The sequence below is a fragment of the Rattus norvegicus genome, chromosome 1 (genome assembly GCF_021556685.1).
Source record: "Rattus norvegicus strain SHRSP/BbbUtx chromosome 1, alternate assembly SHRSP_T2T, whole genome shotgun sequence".
Classification (NCBI taxonomy): Eukaryota; Metazoa; Chordata; class Mammalia; order Rodentia; family Muridae; genus Rattus; species Rattus norvegicus.
This window is the reverse complement of record NC_141534.1, coordinates 44,330,611-44,354,436: the sequence shown is the minus strand read 5'-3', so window position 1 is coordinate 44,354,436 and position 23,826 is coordinate 44,330,611. Positions and strand designations below refer to the sequence as shown.

The 23,826-nt window shown below is 42.6% G+C and overlaps 1 protein-coding gene across 3 annotated transcripts in view; it reads left to right on the top strand.

Moving 5' to 3' along the window:
* Positions 1 to 4,606: 4,606 nt before the first annotated feature.
* Rgs17 (regulator of G-protein signaling 17) overlaps positions 4,607 to 23,826 on the top strand; it is a 111,648-nt gene continuing 92,428 nt past the window's right edge. Inside the window, 2 exon segments of one of the 3 annotated variants that reach the window (NM_001107459.1) lie at positions 4,607 to 4,764; positions 8,923 to 8,995. The gene's annotated coding sequence lies outside the window, so the exon portion shown is untranslated. 3 annotated transcript variants of the gene reach the window in all.

Below are 23,826 nucleotides of genomic sequence, written 5' to 3'. Positions count from 1 at the left end.
CAGCCGGACCTCACTGCATTGGAAGACTTTTGGGGATACAGAGTGGTATTCCTGCCCTAGACTATACAAGCAGAAATCCAGAGGCACAAAACCCAAGATATACAGAGGGGATCTAGAGCCAAGATGAACGGCAAGTGCAGCCCAACTTGCTAGGCTGACTCATGTCAAGGTGACAAGACAGTCACAGTCCCCCCTATCTATACTCATTTACGCTACCGAACAACTCTTCCAGCTCTTTATACCAAGGGACCCGGAGGGAGTTGGTAAATGCTGTTTGTGGTAATTTACTGCCCTCGGCTATAAGATTCAGTAAGCACTGGCCCAGAATGGAAGACTCGTCATTATCAAAGGAAAGCCCGATGCAATCTTCTTGGTCCCTTGAATTCTTTCTTCTCACAATCTGACCGACTACCTGTAATTGCACACAGTATCTGATTCCCATTGATTTTATTTTGCCAAAGCCCATATGCAATACCTACCTTACCTGGCTTCAGGATTATTAGTCTGTGACTTTCATTTCCCACAATGCCATGCAGATGCTGCCTAAGATTGCTCAAGTGAGTGGGAGAGAGAAGGAGTGAGTGGATGAAACTTGAATAGGCAATCACTGTGTGTCTGGTGAATTCTACACTATTCACACATAAAGATTTAGGCGAGACTGTACTTTCATGTAGCACTCCAACATATTTCACACTGTGAGACGAGTCCACTGGAAAATCAGGAAACCAGGAAGTCTTTAACAAGACTTGTCTTGTAGCGACGTGAGTCTACTCCTTGTTTGCATCTTCAGTGTATTTCAAAAGACAGTCACACAGACCCTTCTCCATGTTGAATATCAGCATGCTAATTTTCTCACATACATACACTCGAAGACCTGCTCTACAAATGTGCTCTACCATAAACCAAAACCTAATAGATACAAAAACCCCTTTGAGAAAATCAGAATGTAAGCTTTCCCCTATCTTGACTTCCTTCCGGCCCTGGAGGGAAATCTGATAAGGGTGAAGGTCATTCCACAAACCAGCAACTCATGTAGGAACTTTTGCGAGTCTCCAGTTAACACACCCACCCGTCACCATCAGGCTCTGTGATTTGCTAGTCTTTCAAGAATCTGATGGTGCTAACTGAAAGTTGCCAAACTTTCTAAACGAGGTAAACACACAGAAAAAGATGCTTAGTCACTGTAGGGGAGCAAAGGTTTGGCTCAAGGGACAGCGTAGTGAACCAAACAGAACCAAGCAGAATGTAAAGGTGTAGATTCTATCAACTGAGTATTTTTCTGAAGCTACTCCAGAGGTCTCTGCTGGAAACAAGAGGTCTTAAGAGCAATGTATGTGGTCATAGGCCACACGCTGGTTTTATGCATATCTGCACTAAGTCAGCTAAAACATGGCTAATGTCAGACATCCAGGGAGTTATAGCACAAAATGGCTGACAGTAAATATCCAAGTAACCCCAAGTAACTGTAATCTGCTCTTTAACTATTTTTGGCGGACTACCACTTTTATGTGCATTCTACATAATTTCGATCTTGGGGTCAGAGTTCCAGAGCCTGAGCCCAAGCCCTGGCCAGCCTACCAGCATGCGTGTCATTCTGTAATTCTGTGTGTCTTCGTGGCTACCTCCATGAGACCTGTGTGCTGGTCTGAGAGTTTCATCCTGAGAGTCCTTTAGTCTCCAAATGTATCTTTGTCTTAGCAAATATCTACAACTGTCTTGACAACATGTGCCATGTAGAACCGTCTTTGACAGGCTGGGCAGAGGTAACGGTGTACTCTACTTATATATGTCAAGAAACAACAGACTGTGGTGAGAATCCAAGAAGAAACATTAGTAAATGCAAAAACCATTTTTCTGTATTTGTGATCTATTCAATCATTCATTTAGTCATCCATAGATATTCACCAAGTGGATGTTATGTGCCAAATCTTCTTCTGGACCCCATAGATGAGACAGTGAAAGTGAAGTTTTAGAAGACTTCGTTCTAGTATAGGGTTGGAAGGAAGATACTAAACAACTTATTTCAATACTGGAAAAAATATTGCCTTAATAAAATAGAACAAGACAAGGGGATCCTTCTTCTTCTAAATAAGCAAGAACTGCTTGCCTCATTGGCACAGTTTATAAGATGGTTGTATTAGGCCTTCAGTAGGAGCAGATTGCCGATGCCTCCATAATGTTAAATAACCTGATATGTAAGGAACCACGTGCATGGGATTCCTAGGAAGGAAGAACAAGAGGCATCCCACACTGACAGCTCTGCACAGCTAGAACACTCAGAGCTCTATGGTCTACTCGAGCAAGATAACGGCAAATACATCTTGGAGGATAGTGAACAGATCCTCCCAAGCTAGGGGATGGATCATGGGCTGTATTTAAAATGCAAGGAAAACTACAGGATGGTTTTAAGCTGCTATTTGGAGTGTCTGGGGGAGAGAAACAAGGAATCCAAACAGGAGGCTTTGAGTTGTCCAGGTGAGAGATGACCGTGGGTGGGACGGAGGCTACATCAGCGGAGATTGGACATATATATTTAAGGTAGAGGAAATATGACTTGCTAATTAACTGGATGAGGATGAAAAGCAAGAAGGCAAAGCAAGGATGACTTCCACAGTTTTGGATTGGATAACTGGGTTGAACAGTCCAAAGAGGAACAGGTTTGGAGGGGGTGGATTTCCTCCGCTCAGCTTCTGAGATGCCTGGTAAATGTGGTAATAATAGTAGCTACCTTGTGGGGTTGTCATGAAGAGAAAATAGGAAACACATGAAAAGAATTTAGGCCAGTGTCAAGTAGGAAGTAACTGCTCAATAAAAATGAAGAAGGATAGCTGTTGAAGTAAAGGCGGCCGTTCAAGAATTATTGATGGCTGTAATTCTTCACCTAACATGGGTCGGCAAAAGTCCATTACAGATGAAGAATAAAGATACAGGTATTCGAGGGTGATAGTTGCACAAACCAATAATACAGAACATCTGTCTCTTCCAATCCCTATGTTGAAACCTAAACTCCTAAAGTAACTGCAGTGAGAGGTGTTGGCTTCGGAATTGGTTAGACCAAGTGGATGAAGCCTCGTGTGTGGATGTAGTGATCTTTTACGTTCACACCAGAGGCTGTCTTGTGAACTTCCAGCATGTGAGGAGAAAGCAGATCCATTTGTCAGGACTCCAGCCCTCTTAAAACACGGAATCTGACTGAATCTGACCTCAGACCTTCCACTCTCCAGCAGTATGACAAGTTAGTTTCTGTTGTCTGTAAGTCACCCCTTAGGTGGTATTTTGTTAGAGCGGCCATAATGGACTAAGATAAACTTTTATACTCTCCAACAACAACAAAAATGAATTACTCTTAAAATGAAGCTGCCAGGGACAACCGAGCCAAGCACTCAGGTGCCATGGCAATGGTAAATCCCTAGATATTTTTCCAAATTTTATTCTCCATTTCTGTATTTATTTCTAATTACAGACCAGTAGTTTGTAGACATGCTCCAAGAAGTGCCCTTTCAGGGTATTAGTATGCAAAGCAGAAGATGCAGCTGAATAAAAAAGACCCCTCGTTATAGTAATTGAAGGGGGCGGGGCTCAGGTGCTCAGTGGGCTGGAATATCAACAGTATTTGCATACAGGAGGACCCCCTGGCAGGGGAGTGTCATACACGGCTACAAGCAATCAGTTCTAATTAGCTGGAAGGGAAAGGGCCTAATCATTCCTGCGGGAACTCTCTCCTCTTCCCCACAGATGTGAAATCTAAAGAGCAAGATATCCGCTTTCCTCACTCCCCCCTCAGAAACACTTCAGCCTAATCACAGGAGGTATAATCTAGTGCTTGGAATGCATTAAGCATCCGAGGCTCCTTCACCACCAAGCTGCGCTCTGCTGGCAGGCAGAAAGATTGGCAATTCCTGTGACTGCCAAGTGGTCCTCTAAGGATGCTTTATGTCCCAGGTTTCCAAACCAGGCTAAGAGTTCTTGACTCCCGCCCTGCTTTAGGTTTATCTCACTGAAAACCTCAGCTCCAGTGCCCCAGAGGGTACACATACCTAAGCCCAGAGAGCGCCTGAAGGAATTCGTGGGTATTTCTGAGTACGCCAACGATACAGTCAAGAGACTCCAACTTTCTTAACTTTGCATTCTCTTGAATCCCTCAGGCAAAAGGGTTGAGGATAGCCCGAGGCTAAGGGAACCTGAGTGCCTGAAAGACTTACAAACACTGTCCCAGGGACTAGGTGAACACTGCCCGGGCTGTGGGTAAAAGTGAACGGGGGGGGGGGGGGGGTTGGGGAGAGGTTCCTTCCCACAAAGTGTGTCCTCTCCAAGAAGACACACACACACACACACACACACACACACACACACACCCCGACCCCCACCGCAGAGCCTCCTCACTGATGTCGCCAGAGCCGCCTGGGCACAGAGACATCGACACCTTGAGCTCTGTCGCCGGGCGGGCACGCCAGGAAGGGTTGCGACGGTGACTCACGCATCCAAGCGCCCGCGGGAGGGGAGGACGCCTCACCTCCGGCTGCGCCGGGCGAGGGGCTGCGCCTGTCTCCTGGACGCATGCGCTGCGAGTTGCTCCGCTCCCTCCCCGCCCACCCCAGCCTCCTCCCTCTCGGCTCTATCCTGGCCTCTCTCCCTCTCTCCGTCGCCGGGTGCTGAAGTTGGGCGGATGGCAAGGAGCCCGCTCCGCTAGAGGACGGAACAGCCCAGCCTTGAGCACACTCGGACTCGGACCCGGGGACGGTCGCCCACATCCCAGGCCACCTGGTAAGACGCGACCTCTGAATCCCGGAGAGGATAAGAAATAACATAAAAATGTCTGCTTTGCACTGATGGGTGGGCTTGATTTTTTTTCTCTCCTTTTGCTCCCCCACCCCCACCCCACAGGGAAGTAGGTGGCGAGGGGGAGGTAGGAAAGAGGGGGCGGAGGGGACGCCCGCCGCCTGTGCTGTGGCTGGTGAAGCAGTGAGGTGCAAGGGTCTCGGCGGGCAGCACCTCCTCGCGGCTTCGTGAAGTTGAATCCCGCGTGGTCCGCTTCAGGGCTCGGTCCACTCGCGTCCCCAGGCTCTGTAGAGGGGCTGGACCGCTCTCCTGCCGGGTCACGGCTTTGGGTGTCCCTGCTCCCGGGAGGAGAAATCTCAGCACCTTCAGGGACCTGGAGGTGAGAATGCGCTGCGGTGGCGGGTGGGGGAGCGCGCAGGGGTTCGGGGTCCCCCGGCTTTTTGTAGCTGTTTGGCTAGTAGAGAATCGATGGTGAAATAAATCGAGATGGTCTCAGGCGCGAACCACCTCGGATGGTCTCATTTCTCCCTTTATCTTTCGGTGCCTTTAGGGAAAATAAGCGATTCAGGTGCAGGTGATGGCTTTACACATACCTTGAGCAGCTGTTGTGTGTGCGTGTGTGTGTGTGCGTGTGTGTGTGTGCGTGCGTGCGTGTGTGTGTGTGTATGTGTGTGTGTGTGTGTGTGTGTGTGTGTGTGTGTGTGTGTGTGTGCGGTGTGTGTGCAGAGGGTGAGAGTCTCTTTTGTTCCTCCCCCTTCCCCTTTAGTCCAGAGAAAGCGAGTTCTGGTGTGCACTGCACCGGGTCGGTTTTACAGCAACCAAGGGGGTGAGGATTGGGAACGCCTACCAGCCCCCAGGCGCTGCCCCGCTTGGGTGCATCACAGACTCCTTTGCTGTGGGAGCTGGTTCTCCTGATTATGGATGGATCACAGCTTCTAGCTGTCTCCTCGCTAGCCTGCCTTCTTCTCTCTTTCCTCTGGCTGCCGCAGAGGCTGGGTGCAGACACTTCCCTGTTGTTTCCTCTTCTTCCTACCTCTGTGTCTTGGTGGAAAATGTCGGAGGACCTGAGAATGGCGGAAGGACAGAGCAGCGGGTGGGGACCTGCTCCTGGCCAGCGGGAGGCTGCTTGCTGTGTGTCTCTGGCAATCCGCGCCACTCACTCAGAAGAGACTGAGCAGGGGTCACCTGGTCTAAAAGACACCAATGCAAGACCACCCTGTGTCCTCCTCCTCCACTGAGAACTGAGAATGGTCGCTCACTTGGGAGATCCTGGTCACCCAGGAACCCTGTTCCTGGCTCTGGGCATAGTGTTTCCAATACTCCGTACAGACCCTTCAGTAAATTCATCCTTCTAAATCTGGTCTGAAGAACTTTGCAAGCTTTTAGCTGTCTCTTGGGGGGAGGAGGGTGTTAGAGCTGGATTCTATCCATCATGGGTTGGCTATCACAGATAAAGAGAACCCTTAGTTGATAAACACTTCTAAGACTGGATTCCATCTGCATTTCCGGCGCTCAGTCACACTGGTTTTCAGGGTGTTAAACCTTTCTGAAAACCATTTAATTGACAAAATGAGAAATACATTTTACTCCTACAGGGAAGACGGTGTTTTCCTCATCGGTTCGGAGCTGCTAGATGCAAACAGCAAAGCTCTTAAGTTCCTTGTATCCATTTCTGAAGTCTGTCATAGTAATAGCAGTTATGTATGGAGCATGCTTTATAACACTGATAACTAATCCAAGGGTAATTCAAGTCCTAATTCATCAAGTCACGTGACTGGGAGGTGTTAACATGAACTCAAAGAGTAATTAGCCCACTCACAACAACATACATTTATTTACTAGTTTAGAATTTTAAGGTCTGTATTTAGGGCCCATGGATCAGGTTCATTGATGGTTTTTGGAGCTAAGAAAACAAGTGTTTATTATTACAGGAAAGGATCAGATGTTCTATTTTGTTAAGTGAGATGCCTCTCCTTGGTGATAACAACTGAACCCAGATCACCAGTAGCCATCTTTCTCTTTAAAACTGTCTCTAAAAGATAAAGAAATCCAGTCACTTTAAAACTGACAGTGTGGGGTTGGGGATTTAGCTCAGTGGTAGAGTGCTTGCCTAGCAAGCACAAGGCCCTGGGTTCGGTCCCCAGCTCCGGAAAAAAAAAAAAGAAAAAAAAAAGAAAAAGAAAAAAAAAGAAGGAAAAAAAAAAAAAAACCTGACAGTGTAAGGTGTTCGTTTTGCCCATTTCCAGATTTTTTTTTTTTTTTTTTTTTTGTGATGCCTCAACTTCTTCTTGGGCTAGTACCTACTTTGGGGTCTGTGCTCATTTCCACAGCAAATAAATGACCTTCCCTTCCCAGTTTTGGAGGGCCATCCTATCAGGATTTAGTTCATTTAAGCTCATGATGTTAATGGTCTAAGTCCATTTCCATCCCCACGGACTTCTTCTACTCTTTCATAATAAATAAATCTCGTTAGAGTTTCCTACCCCAGAGCTAGACACTTTGAAAACAAAAAGGTCTGTTCTTACTTATTTAGCCTTATTATACAGCTAAATAAAAGTGAATGACCCCCCACCCTAATTGGTGAGCATTCCACTGACACACCCAGTGAAAAGAGTCAGGAAGAACTTAGGTGTGAATGTTCTACTGTGAAGGGATTGGCTCCCACATTAGAAGTTCATTTTCTGAACTGCATGAACTTCCCTAGAAAAGCAGTCACCAACAGAGAAGGGTGGAGCTAAGTGGGATGGGAAATCCATTTCTACAGGAGATTTGGATACCCTAGTTCTGTCTACAGAACAAGGAAGATATGTCACTCTTCTGAAGAATGAGAGGACCAATGCATTTGACCACTGATTACTACAGAGCGTACTGTGGGGTTTATGGAGAGCCTAAAACAAATACATCATTTCCTCTAACAGGACATTTCCTATGAAATTGATGGATACACTGTCCATATTTCCTGCATCCCCTGGCCTCTAATGTATCCTTTAGACACTTGAGTAACTTTTCAAAAGCCCACTTAGATTATTATACTTACCACAGTGCCAGCACCTGACACAGTAACTAAGAAAGAGAATTTCTAAACTAATTAACTTTGCAAAACTAACATGGCTCAGAAAAGTCTCCTGACCTGCTCAGCTGAAACCGTGGGCTCCAAGTCCTGTTTCCAAACCAAGGTAGAGGGTTAGGAAGGTACGACTTACATGGCTTACATGACAAGACATCTTTTGAAAGCAAGGGCACCTGAATTCAGATCCCTAGCACCCACATATGAACAAGGCATGTTCTGAATGCCTGTAACTCAAAACTAGGTTTCAAGGTGACAAACAGGAAGATCCCAGGAACTGTCTGCCAGTCAACCTGGCAGAAACTGATGACATCAGGTTTAGTGAGAGACCCTCTCTCAAAAGTTAAGGTACAGACAGAAAATGCTCTTCTGCAGGTGAGTGCATATATACACGTACACTTTTGCTCTCATGCACACACACACACATACATATACATACATATATACATACAATGCTCTTTACCAAGTACACTCATTGAAATTATGCCCATGATCCTGCCTCTTGGAGGAAGCAAGTTTTAGAATTGTGAATGCATTCTCCTAATATAGCACTTAGAGTACTGGCTTGCTTCTGGGTGATGAGTTTATATTTATTTTACACATCCCAGAACACAGGAACTTACATGAAATGAGGACACACGTAGAATATAATAATCACAAATATTTTTGTCAAGACAGATTTGGCTGATGTACTGATTCAGTCATTTAATGACTTTGTTATTCATCTGCCCCGCCTCAGTCCCCCAGTGAGGAGATCCTGGGATAGCTTTAAGCACAGATAGAATACACTGTACAGAAGATATACTTTGCCACCAATTCATCATATGCATAGGTATTGTCATTTATAATTAATGTGTATTGAACAGTGCCGCTCTTGCTCTTTACAAAGCTCCCATTACTTTGTTACCATTTCTACATTTTAGTGTGATATAGTGACTACAAGCAACTCATCCTGTATATGACTTAATTTATTAGCCATTCTTCTATTTGTAAACTTTTTGTTCTTTCTAGCATTTTCCTATTTGAACAAATGTGTGCCTTTATTCTCTTATTTTATGTATACCTTTTTTCTTTAGGTTTATTATATATACTGCCTAATTCCCATCAAGATATGTGATTCTTCCCAACAAATTATTGCTAAGATGGCAGGTGCACTTAATATTTTTCAAAACTTACACATTTTACTAAGGACAGTGATCAATCTGTGGCATGCTTGTAACCATCTTTTCCAACTGTGACGTGTTTGTATCATTTACCCTAGGTGTGTAATACTATTCAAATGCATGCTTGTCCCCTGAGTGATAATATTGCTCTTTTTTTAAAAGGAAACCCAAACGAGGAAAGGAAAAGCTCAGTGGCAAAGACTCTGAGTGACAAAGATTAGAGAAATTATCATGGTTAAAGCTGAAGGACCCTATCCTGGTCATCCGTCTGGGGAGCTCAGAGCTCACATCCGGTGTGGCTTTGCTTTCAGCCTGCGCAGTTCCCTATAGAAGCCCCAGTTGCTAACTGGTTTTCAAGCATACACTTCACTCTGAATGGTTCGAGAAAAGGAGTTCTCTGCCTTTAGCAGATTGTTCTACCAATTGCTGATGTCATAGAAAGAACTTTCCAGTTTTAATGGAATTAAAAAGAAAATAGGCACAATTGTGAACCTATGAGGGGATTGAGTCAAATTTTCATCAAAATAAAATCAAGTCAGCTTAGTGTCATATCCTTTTCTTAAATTTCGGCTGCATATAAAATTTAAATATTTTAAGAGGCAAATATCTGATCTATTACCTTAATGATTTTTTTATGCATCCAGAGAGTGTCTATTAGGTATTTTGTTTGTTTTGTTTTTGTTAACACAAGCTAACACCTTGATGAAAATCAACCTAAATAAGAGTGTCCATTTGGCTTGTAGTTACAGAGGCATAGACGTGCAGAATGTCAGGGAGGAGCAAACCACTGAAACATTGTCACAACTGCATGCTGGAATGAGTGAGCTACTGAGTTACAAAATCCCAAGGCTCCCTCAGTGAAATACTTCCTCCCTTAAGGCTCCACCTCCTAGAGGTCTGACAAACTCCAGCAGTGCAGTCAGCTAGAGACCAAGAGTTCAAATACACAAGCATGTAGGGAACAGGTCTCATTCAAACCACCATAGTGTGTCTCAGGAATCAGTGGGAGGTTTGTTTTTTTTTTTAAATTAATTTTATGAATGTTTGTATTAATATGTGTGTGAGAGAGGGGAGATAATTAGAGAACATGCCACAACACGTGCATAGAGATCAAAGGTTAACTTTGAAGTCAATTTTCACCATCCATCCTTACAGGCTTGAACAGCTGAGACACCTCACCTGAACGTAGCAATGGCCATCTGAGCTTATAGTGTTGACTTTTAAAGTTTTATGGTTTTCAAAGTTGGATTGCAGACCTTGGACAATCTATGGCATTCTCTAAAAACTAAACAAACCTCTGAGCATAGAATTTTATAATCATAACGTACTTCTGTTTACCCAATGTTGTCAAACCGCAGCGATTCAGGAGTGAGCCTCGACTTTCTAATGATGGGTGAGAGGCCCTCATGCGGAACTGATAGGATATAAAAATCCTGTTTGCAATAGAACTAGATTTGTATTGTTACTTATGTAGATGTACAGAGTTTTCATAAAAATCATACAACTGTCTTGAATTAGGAATTCTAGCAAGAGGTATTGACATCCAAAATCTCCTTGAATTTCTCTAAACTTTGCATGTGACATTTTCTTTTAAATCCCTTTATCAATAAATATAATTATATACAATGAGTTTTATTATATACAATGAGTGTGGTTAAGAAAGCAAATATTTAATTCCTTATATTGGACCAAAGGCTTTTTTTATGGTGCTTCTGATTGACCATTGAAATACACAGGTTGTAATTCAAGACCTATAGCATCATAATAAAACAGGCACCACCCTGGGGGACATTATGGTATCAGTGACAAGGCAGGGTAAGTGTTTATTTTGTTTCTTCAATTGGCTTTGGCCTTCTTAGCCAGTGGAAACTTCACCAGGACCACACTTTATCAGTTCATTCTGTCCTGAAAAAACAATGGGCTAGATTTTGGTATATGATAAAATTCTTGCTAGGTATGATGGTGCATGCCTTTAATCCCAGCACTGAGAAAAGGAATCGCTGTGAGTTTAAGGTCAGCCTGTTCTACCTAGTAAGTACCAGGCTACCAGGAGTACATAGTGAGACCCTGTCTATTTAATTATTAGGTCACATTTAGTCCAATATCTACTCCTTAGCTCTATTTTCCCCCATCTCACCTATTTTCCTTTTTTATTGAAAGAATTTTTGTACAATATATCCCCATCTCTTTAGAAAACCAACATGCAAATAAAGAAAAAAACAGAATAAAAAGAAAGGGCATAAGAAACACACCCACACACTTTATTAAAATATGAAACCAGAAACCATAATATACATAATTTTACATAAAAGACCAGTAAGATTAATATGTGTGTGTGTGTGTGTGTGTGTGTGTGTGTGTCTGTACATATGACAAAACGGTATACAAAAACACCATTGAGCTCATTTTGTGTTGGCCATCTACTGCTGGGCATGGTGCATTCACTTATAGTTTAATTCAGTTAGCCAAAACTAATGTCTGGCACTTGACATTTCATTTAAATAGCAGGTATAATCAACACATGGGAAACTGTCCCTGACAGAGATTTAAAAAGCAGAGAATGTAACTTGTATGCAGATCCAAGAGTTTTTATTGCAGGTAACTAGGAATTTAATCCTAAGCTCTTCAAGCCTTATTATCACCACTATCAATAACATTGAAAGCGATCATTTTCAAAAATGCTGAGAGAGCAAACCAGAGGATACATCTATGTAAAATATCTGTTAGACTGCCACTCACTCTGCACATGTTGCATAGTGCACTATAGTTAAATAGATAGCTACAAGAAATGCTGCGTATATGTTACCTGTATGTAAGGACTTTACTGTCTTAGAAGTTCTTGTCCTAACCAGCAGGTCCATATCCATGTTGAAACCTGTCTCCCTGTCAATGTCTCATTTTTAATTCTCTGACAACTTTCCCTAACCATAGCGAACATTTTTCAATCATAAATATTTTTCAGTAACCACTCTGTTAGGCTCCATGGCATGAATCTTAGATGCAAAGATGAACTAAATGTGAGCCCTTCACCTAGGAAATTCACGGGCATTTCTTCAACACAATGCTTAATTTTATCTGCTAGGACTCGTAGTTTAAGTTTCCAAGTGATCCCTAAAACTCACGGGGGAACAATAGGGATGGGTTTCCTTGGGCTTTGGGGAATTTAAGTCAGTTGATCTCAAAATTTAGAAGCCACTACCTATAAAGGGCAAGAGAGCTGCTAAAAAGAGACTCAAAGATAAGAAGAAAGGCAGGAAGTGGCTTTGGCGGTGCCTGGCCAGTGTCCTCCTATGCAGTGAAGATCAGGCTTAAGCCTCTTAGTGAGTTTACAAACAGGGACATCCTCCAGGTCCTTCTGCATCTGTCCTATCCCCCTCCTCTACTTAAAAGTGCCTTTGGGGTGACTGACCCTTCGGTAATGTCCTGAAGTGCTAGTATCCTAGTATGTGAGGAGCGTGTTGCCCACGCACGTGTCTGTGTCTTCTGCACAGTGCAATGTCCCTCATTCTCTCGATCCTATTCCAAGTCCATCTTTGATAATAAACTGTCTTTAAAACAAAAATGGAACCGAGGCCTGAAAGCCAGCATGCTTCCCTTCGGAATTAACGAATCAGGTTTTCTTGTGAGGCAGGGTCTCATTTAGCACAGGCTGTCCTTGAACATCCTAAGTAGCAGAGGATAACATTTACCTATTGATACTTCCGCCTCCTTGTGCCTGTAGGCTAGAATTACAGGTGATGCTCAGCCAGACACTCTTTTGAGAAAGAAATTTTTGATTTGGGAGACATAAAAACATCTTAAAAAATTGATCTTTTGTAATCACTGCAGTGTTGTGGTTTAAAAAAAAAGCAAGACCGGTTCCCAGCAAACCACTCCTCGCTTCTCTCCCTGGCGGTGACCACAACACTGGAGTGATTTGTAAACCTGCTGCCCAGATTTATCCTGCTCTACAAAGATTTGATGTTACCTGTAGAGCCGTAAAGATGGAATCCTCCTTGGCAATGTTATACACACACCATTGGTTTGCTCACTTGTGGTGATAAAGGACAGCCACAGAAGGAAGGAAGGAACTTGAGGATGAGTGGGAACCTCTGTCAGCCACCAGATTTAACCTGCTTGCCATAAACCTTTGACTGGGCTCTTACTAAGTAACAGTGAGTATGAATTTGAAGTTTGAACCTATTTCTTTCTGAAATCACTGCTTAGCATGATTGTTCCGCTCCATTTTCCCTGTAAAGTCTGAGTTGTGTATGGCCAAGAATGGTAGGTTAAATGCAAAGGAAAACTAGTAGCTCTCTCATAAAGGCCCTAAGGCATGAATCAATACATAGTAACTTGTATCCTTTATAAACTGGAGCAATTTACTGCAGGGATGCTCTGTGAATCTGTGCTCAAGACTCTATGTTACAGTGTTGAAGACTCTTTGAGAGATGTAACATTCCCACTTTCCTACCCAGGAGTTAGTGAAGTTTCACATTAGACTCCCATGACCCTTGTCAGTATTGTTGGTCATAATGCCAAACAGAATGCATCTGTGTGCATGTGTGTGCATGTGGGTGTGTGGTGGGTGTGCTGTCTGCGTTGTATGATTTGAGCATGACATGTTTGAGTGTGCGAGTTGTGTGTGTATGTGTTGTATGAGTTCGGTGTGTGTTGTTTGTGTGTGTGTGTATTGTATGCATGTTGTGTGCTGTATGAGTTGAGTGTGTGTGAGTTGCTTGTATCTGTGAGGGGTATGTGTCTATGAGGTGTGTGTGTATACATGTGTAGACAGTATGCTCACCACTGGCATGTGCATGCAAAAGCTAGCAGATTTCCTCCTCAATCAACATCCTCACCATATTCTTCAGAACACCTTCCCCCCTTTCCCTAATTCTGAAGAGACTGGGTGGCCAGTGAACCCCTAGGATCTGCTTGTTTCTGCCTTCCCAGCAATGGGGTTATGGGTGTACACCCAGATTTGTTCTCTTTATATGGTATTGGGGATCAGAACTCAGATGCTCGAATGTGTACAGCTAGCACTGTACCCAGTGAGCCATCTCCCCAGCCTCTTAGGTAGACTATTTCTAAATAGATAAATTGCAGAAGAAGGGATATAAATTCTTTTAAAATTTTTCTGACCTATCAGGAAAACATCGATGTTTACTGTTATTTTATATATTTGAATATTTATTGGTTATTGATATTGTGTATGTGGAAGTGGAAAGACAACTTTCTCAAGTGGATTCTCTCCTTTGTCGTGGATTTCAGAGCTTGAAGCTTGAACCCAGGTTGTCAGGTTTATGAGGTAAGTGCTTATGCAGTAGCCTGCTCTGCCGCCTTACGAACCCCATGTTCATGTCATTTGGGGGACTGTAAGATAAGTTTTTATCAGAAAATGTATACTTATCAATGCTTCAGCCTACCTAAACACAAATGTTTCAGTCTATCAGGACAAAATAAAACAACATCAAAAACTAAAATCAAACACAAAATTTCATTTTATTATGTATTCGGTATCCGACTACAAACTGCCTATTTGTCCCATCTGTGTGATGTTACAAATAGTGTTGGCTATTTTATTTACACTATGGAAGTCAAGTGGCCCAAATTTTCACCAATGAAGAAATTGTTTAGATGAAATTATCCTCAGTAAAACCAATGTCCAATGGTTTACCTATATTCATAAAAAAATGAATGACTTCATTGAAAGATATACTTATATAACTATGTAATACTGAAAGCCAGAAGATGGGAAATCCTTTATAGATTAGAATTATCTCTGCAATGTAATATCTGGAGTTAGATGATTCACACGTCAGTACATGGATGTGTGTGTGTCTTTATTCATGAATGGAAAGACAAACAGCCAATGTGACGCTTGGACAATCATAGCTCAGTATTTGGGAACTAAGAAGGTGTGTCCCTGGGAAATATATAGATGGAGCGGAGGAGGTAACAGAGACTCAAGTAGAAAGAAGCAAGGCTACCCTCAGAAAGCAGGACTCCCAGCTAAAACACTGTATTTTAAAACACTGTTCACTACGATATTATATAACTGGTAGGTTACGTAACCACTGCCGGTTTCGAGAATTCATGCAACCCAGTCTTAAGAAGGTAATTTTCCTCCATTAATTCAGTAATTTTCGTTGACTAAACATCTGAGTGAAGCAAAGAGGTTGTCATGAGATAGAATCCCATTAAATAAATGTCAGTTCCAGGAAGGGGAAAAAAATCATGAAGCACTCTTTGCCCTGATGTACACATCAGGTTACTGGAAATAGTTGACAAAATTTTATAAGTGATACCCAAAGTTCAGTCACATTTGTGGAAATATCTATGCAAACTGTGTATCTGACGTGTGTAAGATCAATTCTGGTTTTATGGTACAGACATGCCCATCTGTATATTTACACAGTAGCGATGAATTAATGTGCAAGCTAAGCTTTTTCTTCATTGAATAACAGGACTATTCAGTGACTTGGTGTCTGAAGTATTTATTAAGATTCTGGGGCAGTGACAAGCATGCACGGAGAAGCTCTTGCACTTATTACCTCTAAGATGATTATTTTGGAAACAATGTGTACTTCTGGTTTGGTAGGAGTGCAGAAAGCGGTCACTCAGTGAAGCTGCTGATTATGACTGAAAGCAACTTTGGTACTTCGTGTGCTAACCTCTGACCACTTAGCCCCAAAAGAATTCTAGTCTGGTTAGATTTCAGGGGGAAAAGAGAGACCATATGCCTGAGAGTTGAACTTACAGGTTACAATCTTAAAAGCAGATGCGATGGAAAGAGACTGAGTTTACCAGTGTTTGCATCCCACCTCCATGGTCCCTTCAGGCTCCTCTACTTACCAGTTTCACCTCTGCTGTGCCCTTCCTCCTTATTCTTAATTAATGTACTGTGTAATTGGAGCCCGGATCCACATCTGGGAATATGAAAATTAAATAAGACAGAGCTGAGTCTCAAGAAGCATGAGGATGAGTTGAAGAGAGAAGATGTGTATGTGTCTTTTATTGTTATAAAATAGTCTGAGAGAGAAATGAGACTCCATGTAAATTCAAGAACTGAGATCATGTGAGAGAATTAAACCAGAATCTGGAGTGGAGAGATTTCCACGTTCTCTAGAACGTGACTCTTTTTTTTTTTTAAGAGAATAAAACCAAAATCACACCGAAAGTAGCAATATCATGCTCTAAGAGTCCTATGCAATAATCCTGGAAATGTGGCTTAAAACATACAAGCTTAAAATACTGTTTACTTAGGAACGTGTTCAGGGCAGGTGAGATTTCACTCTGAGTGAAAGTTTTCTTTGTTATTCATGTTTATTCGGGTTTCAGATGAGACTTTTAAATTTAGGTCAAAACTTTTTAATATGAGAAAGATGAGAAAAAACCTAGAAACATGTTGTGCCTCAATTTTCAAAAGCCTAAGACATATAGGAAACTGCAGGAGGAAGAGGATGCACACTACCTGTTGCCCTTCCAGGGTAAGAAGATTTGTTTCCTGGGTAAACAAGTACTGTTTGTTGAAGGTGGGATTGCAGGGAGGATTTGGAATGGGCATGCCGGCAGGCAGGTCTGTATACTGGGCAGGAGAAAGGACATAACTTCCTCCAGGTGAGAGTCAGAGAAGCCCGACCTCTGGAAAGCAGGCATGGTGAGAAGAGATTTGGAGCCTTGAAGCGCTCATCGATAGAGGCCTAGAGGATTGAATGGGAGCCTTAAAGCTAACATGAAGGATCTCTAAGCCTGACTATCTAGAAATAAGATACCACTAAAGATACCAATCGTTCTAGCAAGGACGAAGGGATAAAGTATTAAGAATGATGCAAAATTTGGGAATGGCTTGACATAACTATCAGAATTCTCCCAGGTGTTCAGCACACTGGAACTAAAAAGCCGCAGGAATAGCAAGCGTGATCTTGACATAAGGTCAGAATGAAATAATTTGTATAGGATGGGACTTGTGCTTTCTGAGACTAGAATAGAGTGGTTCCCCTGGCGATGGTTGTGTTTTACCTCCTGGAGAAAAGCCATGGGAAGTCATTAGATTCCGTCAAAATTACCACGATGTATATAGGAAGCAAGAAAACCTCAGGATGGATTGGATCAGAAATAATATATGCAATGGCCTGGCATACAGTTGCTACTGGTCCATCTTCACTCCTGTTGTGACTCTTAGGAGTACCGTGGGACTGGAGGACACAGAACATTACGAGAGGTTTAGCTGTCGGACTGGGAGTACCTTTGCAAGAGTCCCAGCCTGCCTGGAAAGGCAATGTACTGAGCACTGAGCTGGCTGTGCCTGAGAGCTGGAGACAGACAATGGCAAAGACGTGGTGGAGGAGATTTATGGAGTGGGAACTGAGTGCAAGAAAGAAATAAAAAGGAAAGGAAAGTCAACAGGACTGCCACTAGGTACGGCAGAGAAGAGGGTTTATTGTAGATATGTGGTAGAGCAGAGCTAGAGTCAGGAACAGACCTCTGGGACAGCCCGGAGTGGACATAACCAGACTGAACTGGGCCATATGGAGAAGGGGGAGGGGAAGGGAAAGCAGAGAGGGGGGCTGTGTGCAGCAGCCAGGAGGCCCAAAGGTACAAAGACAAGTGTGCAACCAAAACGGTCGGATTATATAAGGCAGAGCAGCCCAGCCTCATGGGGCTGGAGGGTTCATGGTAGGAAGTGGGGCATGTCAGCCAGGAGGGCCCTATAACAGGTAGGCACTGAGGGTAGCAAGGAGAACCTAGTGACCAGGTCCACTTTGATATGTTAAATAGGTACCTGGACCATTTGTCCTGGGTTTGAAACCTAACAGGAACCACACGAGTGACTTTTACTTCTGAGGTTCAAAAGACTCCCAGCAGTTAAGCATTGGGTCTTTCCAACAGAAAGACTGGGGCTAGAGATAAAAGTTTTAGACTCTCTTATATATGCAGAGATAGAAAGAAAGCTCACAGTGGGAACCTGGGCTTTATCGGCTTTGAACGGAGATGTGGAGAAAAACAGGACCACAAGCCCATGTGTGTATACACACGTATGTTCTATATATGTACGCTTATGCATGTTAAAGAAAGGATAAAGATGCTGCATTGTGCTCAAGCCAAAAAGGAAGGGAGGATTTTAACCAACATTTAAACATATATATATATATATATATATATATATATGTTTATATATATATATGTTTATATATATATCTTATGAAAAGCATTTAAAAATGAGATAGTTTTGTCAGGAAGAGCAGGTGACTTATGTCAAGCAGCGTAAGTAAGTTTGAATAACAGCAAAACCAAGGTGAACTGTCAGATTTTGCTATGAGGGTGCTACTTGCTATGGTCTTGAAACCCAGTGCATTGACAGAGTTCTACACTATCTTTTTTGGAATATTCAAGCAGCTTAAATTGAAGCTCTTTCCTTCAGGGCAATGGAAATGAAACAGAGCCAAGAAAAGAGGCAGAAAGAGAAATGATCAGGGTAAGTGGGGAAGGGACCACAGGACTTAGATAAGTAAGATGGATTATAACGGGAGCCCTGCCTGTTAACTAAGGCTTCTGGGTAGATAGTCAAATGGTCTATCACTGCCTGGTTAAGGAAAGAAGTTAGTTTACAAATAAAAGCTTTCTTTCCTGGCATTCAGTTCTGTAACAGTGGATGGCATGGATTCTTAGGGACAGCGACCTGGGAGATAGAGTGCATGAAACTCCAGCTTTGCTTTGAATCGCTGCTTCTCCTTGAAGCCTTTTAAGGTCAGTGTGCAGAGGAGGATGAAGTCCTTCTTAGATTCCAGCATCGCAGTGTCGATTCCCTTGGGCAAGGACTAGTTAGGCTTCCAGACACTCCTTGGTGATAAAGGGAGACAAATGAGCATTGGGGTAATTCTAGGGTTGCCTCTGGGGAAAGGAAGGGAAATCAGAACCCTGCATCCTCTGTAGCTGAGCCATTCTTCAGTTCAGCTCCAAAGAGACTTTTGTTGGACTCTGCCAGAGGCAATCTTTCACCTTCCTCTTTGCTCTCCCTCCCTAACACCAGCGTTTCCGGTTTTCCTCCTTGTTGATTACTTTCTGTGTTCTCCACCTCCCTCCTCCTACACACTGGAATGTAAGCTAGTACCAGACACATAGTAGGTGCCCCATGTGCTGGGGGAATGGAGACTTGTCATGTAGGAGACAACACAGCTGTGTGTCGATGTGAGGAGATAGAGTGTCCCTGATTGTCATTGAGAGGAAGATAATGACTGCAGTAAGGTTGCAGTTCTTTCCCTGAGGAAAGGGCGCACTTCACTGAGTCTACACTTTCTTATATACTCAAAGGACTGTTTATTGATAGGAATGGGAAAATCATGAATATTAACTGACAGTGTTAATACAGATGGGAGCTAATTGGGAAGAGTGTAAGAACCCTCATTTGTATCAATGCCTTACTTAGATCCTCATGGTTACAAAGCATTTTCACTGACTAAGCTGTCTCCCCACATCCCATTAAAGTCGTGAAAACTATCTTTCAAAACTTGCCTAAAAGGTAAGTTAAGTTGCTGATGAGCAAAAGCAGAAATTGAGTGGGAAAGAAATGCCTTAGAATTAAAGATGAAGGGGAATTGGGAGCTGACAATGCAGAGAGACCAGGAGGTGAGGCAGAGAGCACTGCGCTTCCAAGAATGAGAAGAGAGGACTGAGTGGTGGAGAAGCAGAAAATGGAGGTGTAAGGCAGAGCACAGGAAACTTTCTAATATTTATCAGAGAGCTTAGAGGACCCTGAACTTGTGGGCTGAGAGAAGCAAAATTTCCAATGGGGAAACATCAGGAGAAAGCATCAAAGGATGTCCTGGAGTTTGAGTTTTAGCCATTCTTGAGAAACTTATAACATTTTCTATCAGAATAAAAGCATACGCTAGGAGACAGTATACGGTACTTATGGGGATTCTTGGTGTTGCCCTGTTGGCTTAGACCTGGTACTAAGAAGCAATTCTGATGATCTAGGCACCATATGGGACTTTGGCTCTAGGCTCCATGGTGCAAGTTTGCAAAGTGGAGATAATGGAATTTCCCCAGAGCTGAGCACAGGCAAGCGGATTTAGAATCACAGAGCGTGATAAGTTCAGAAGCCACCGTGAAATCATCGAAATCTGCAGAAATCATGGGGTTTTTTTCCTTCATCTTCTTATCTCTAATAATCTAACTGGTAGCTAGAAGAAAGATGCTGTGAGATGGATACTACAAATGGATTTTTCTCCAGTGGCTTTATGTGAGGTATTTGAGTCTCACCCCTTACAGTTTTCAGCTTAGAGAAAAAGACAGGACATTATGAATATACTATTGCTTATTTGCTGATGGAAGTTTTTATCCTAAGGTTAAGTGTATTAGTAAGTCATTAAAACCAAGTTTGCTTGTTTTTATAAAAAAAAAGCCAACACTTCCCTCATTAGAATCTGTTAAACTGCTCCACAAGAAAACCAGCAAGCTAATGATTGTCGTCTTCAGGGCACCAGGCAAAAGTGAGCTGCTGTTTCCACAGGGAAACAATGTACTCTTCAAAATGGAAATGAAGCTAGTAGGGGAAAAAGGCCTCAAAAGCGTGCACTGGGAAAAGACTCTTGAAGTCAATTCTGAAATAAGGTAACTTTTCCTACATACTCATTCTCCTGCACAAGGAGAAGCTATCATCCCAAAGATGGGGGACAGACAGGAAATCAAAGAAGCTCAGATTAAAAAAAAAAGTTGAGGGGCTGGAGAGATGGCTCAGAGGTTAAGAGCCCCGACTGCTCTTCCAGAGGTCCTGAGTTCAATTCCCAGCGACCACATGGTGGCTCACAGCCATCTGGAATGGGATCTGGTGCCCTCTTCTGGCCTGCACATGTACATGCAGGTGGAATGCTGTATACATAATAAATAAATCTTTACAAAAAAAAAGTCGAATAAAAAAAGACATTGGAACACAGAGACATGTCTTTCAACTGTGAAGCAGAAGCCAAAGCCACCTTCTGCCGTATCATTTGTTTATTGTCAGTGCTCTGTCATTTTCCCTTTCTGACATAGACTTGAATGAGAGGAAGGCACTTGTGGACAAGAGCATCCTAAGGACAAGAGGTTCATGTTGAAATTTTGTGTCCATTTCATCCTATTGACTTTCTCTTGTAGCAGATTCTCATTGAACACTTACTCTGTGCCAGACCTTGTTCTGGAAGATTCCGATTTGTTAAGGAACAAACCAATACAAAGCAAAAATATGTGGCTGTAATCAAGCTTCCATATTTCCAGGCTGAATCTGTTTTGAGATCAGAATCTGCAGTCCTTTGTAAAACAGGGATAGTGAACTGACATTGTGTGCAAATGCATGAGATCCAATGAAGAGGAAGGAAAAGAACACCGGCTAGATGGGGCTGGGATTTGGTGGCAGGGACCTAAAGATTGGCCTAACTGGGTATCAGCCCATTTCAACCTAATAGAATAAGGTGATCTCTCTCTCTCTCTCTCTCTCTCTCTCTCTCTCTCTCTCTCTCTCTCTCTCTCTCTCTCTCCCCTCCCATTCTCCCCCCCCATGCTCCCATTCAAGAAAATGCATGGCTGGTAGCATCTGACATTCTGGGCACAAGGGGGAGAAGTGAGCTCATTTATTCTCAGACTAGAAATCTGACTTCCCTCCAGGAATTCCCCAGGAACGAGCTTCGTGTTTTCTCTCCACCGCCTAACTGTTCTTGCATTTGCCTGCCAAACCTGGCTCCAAGTGCTCTAGACATGGAGGAGCATTCCAGAAAATTTACAGCATAATTAACTAAAGCAGCGATGCTGTAATGCATCAGAAAATGAAAACCATATTCAACAGAAGTAAGGGAAAAAACACCAAAGGAATATATTCTTGTAATGCATATCTAGGCGAGAGGATAGAGGTTCAATTTTACATTGTCTAAACGTGCAGGCCGTGCAGTGCGCAGAACCATGGTGGGACAAAATGAGAGAAGAAGCAGTTTAATGCATCAGGAACATGGTGTTTTCTCCTTTGAAGAATGGTTGCATGCAGTCTTCAAAATCCTATGTAACTGACATGTACTCAAGTTTCCAGCCACCGGAAAAGCAATTTTCACTAAAATAATAATGATAATGATAATTAATAATAATAATAATAAAATTCACAACAATCTCAACTCACTTTTACTTGTATTTTCTTCCTTTCTGGTTCATAAGGGCATATACTGAAAAACAGGATTGCTTTATTTTGAAAAGTAACACTGAAGCAAGACATAACGGGTTATTGAGAGCTGCTAGGGATTTGATTGTTGTCAAGAGAAATAGGGGGAATGGATCTGAATGTATTCCAGCAAAATGTGTAGCGATTGCTAATGCCCCAGTTGGTCCTCTGTTTGTTTGGAAATGATTGGTGTGGAGAAGATACCACAACCACTCCACCGTTGCCCAGCAATTGTTTAAGGCTAAACAGAGTATGTGACAGCTTTTTTAGAGCAGAGATTTTTAAAGGCTGATTTTTCCAAAATGTAATATGTAACTTAGATAGAATTTAAACTTGATTATAATGCCTGTCATAACAAAAAAAATAATATAGACTTTTAAAATGTTTTATTAACCCTCTCATAATTCCATATGCTGTATTTTGTTCAGATTTATCCTCCTCCTATTTCCTCCTAAATTTACTCCCATTCTAAACCTTCCTAATTCCCACATTCCTCTTTGAAACCCATTGAGTTTCATTGGTTCTGCAAACATGTAGACTTGTTATGTTATACACAGAATCATTTTAATGCATAAAACACTCACTTTAGAATTTACTGAGATTAGCCTATACAAAAAAAGTTAAATAGAGATAGCGAAATAGGAATCAGATAAAAACTGTTATATTTGCTCTCAAGTCTTTATGTGCTGCCACAGAAGTCAGCTGGGGAAGACATGGCATCGCTGGACAAGTGCTAAGCTCCTACAGTATTTTATCCTGAGCTGTAAAGAGCAGAAATCTTATAGTAGCCACAGCTCCTGGTGAGAAACTTAGCAATCCATGAAGTTATATGTCCATTAGGACCATTTGTGGTGACTGAGGAAATCTAACGGCTTTCACTCAGCATCCAAGAAGGGATGACAGTCGGTAGACACGAAGGGATTGCAAAATACTGCATGGTCTTTCTGAGAAAGGAAACTTACAAATGCATAGGCCGTAAGGTGGTAGGCACCGAGGCACTGAACAATAATGCACTGCTGCTCTGGGAGAGAAAACTTACAAATGGAAGCCCAGAGCCCACATCCTTTGGAGATCAGCCTCGTCATCGCTTTGCTTCTACCTCCACTCTCTCACAAGTCCAAGTGCTGACTCCCAGAAAATGCCTTTCTTTTCCGGGTGCCATTGCTCCCAAGGCTTTTAGCCTACAATGCTCTACTGCTTCACAGTCATGAGCTTTTAGAAAAGCCTTAATCTTTTCTTTGAAGGTTAGAAAAAGAACTCCATACTAGGCCTCACTCTGTCATCCACATGGTCCTCTTGCCTCAGTTTCTCAAGTAGATGATAGGCCATGACACCTCAGCTAGTGCATCTTTCTAAAGAGAAAGATTTATTTCTATTTTATATGCACATGTGAGTGCCCATTTGCAATTATATGCATGAGTTCATGCCTACTGCACTCAGAGGTCATAAAACCACGTCACATATCTGGAACTGGAATTCTGGGTGCTAGTGACCCACCATGTGGGCGCTGAGAACTGAACTTATGTCCTCTAATAAGAGTGAGGTTTGCATTTGTTGAGTCATCTCTCCAGTCCCATGTACAGAATATTTTACCTATATGTACCTACTTGGACAACCTCACGATACATACTACCATTAAAGTTCCCCTCAAA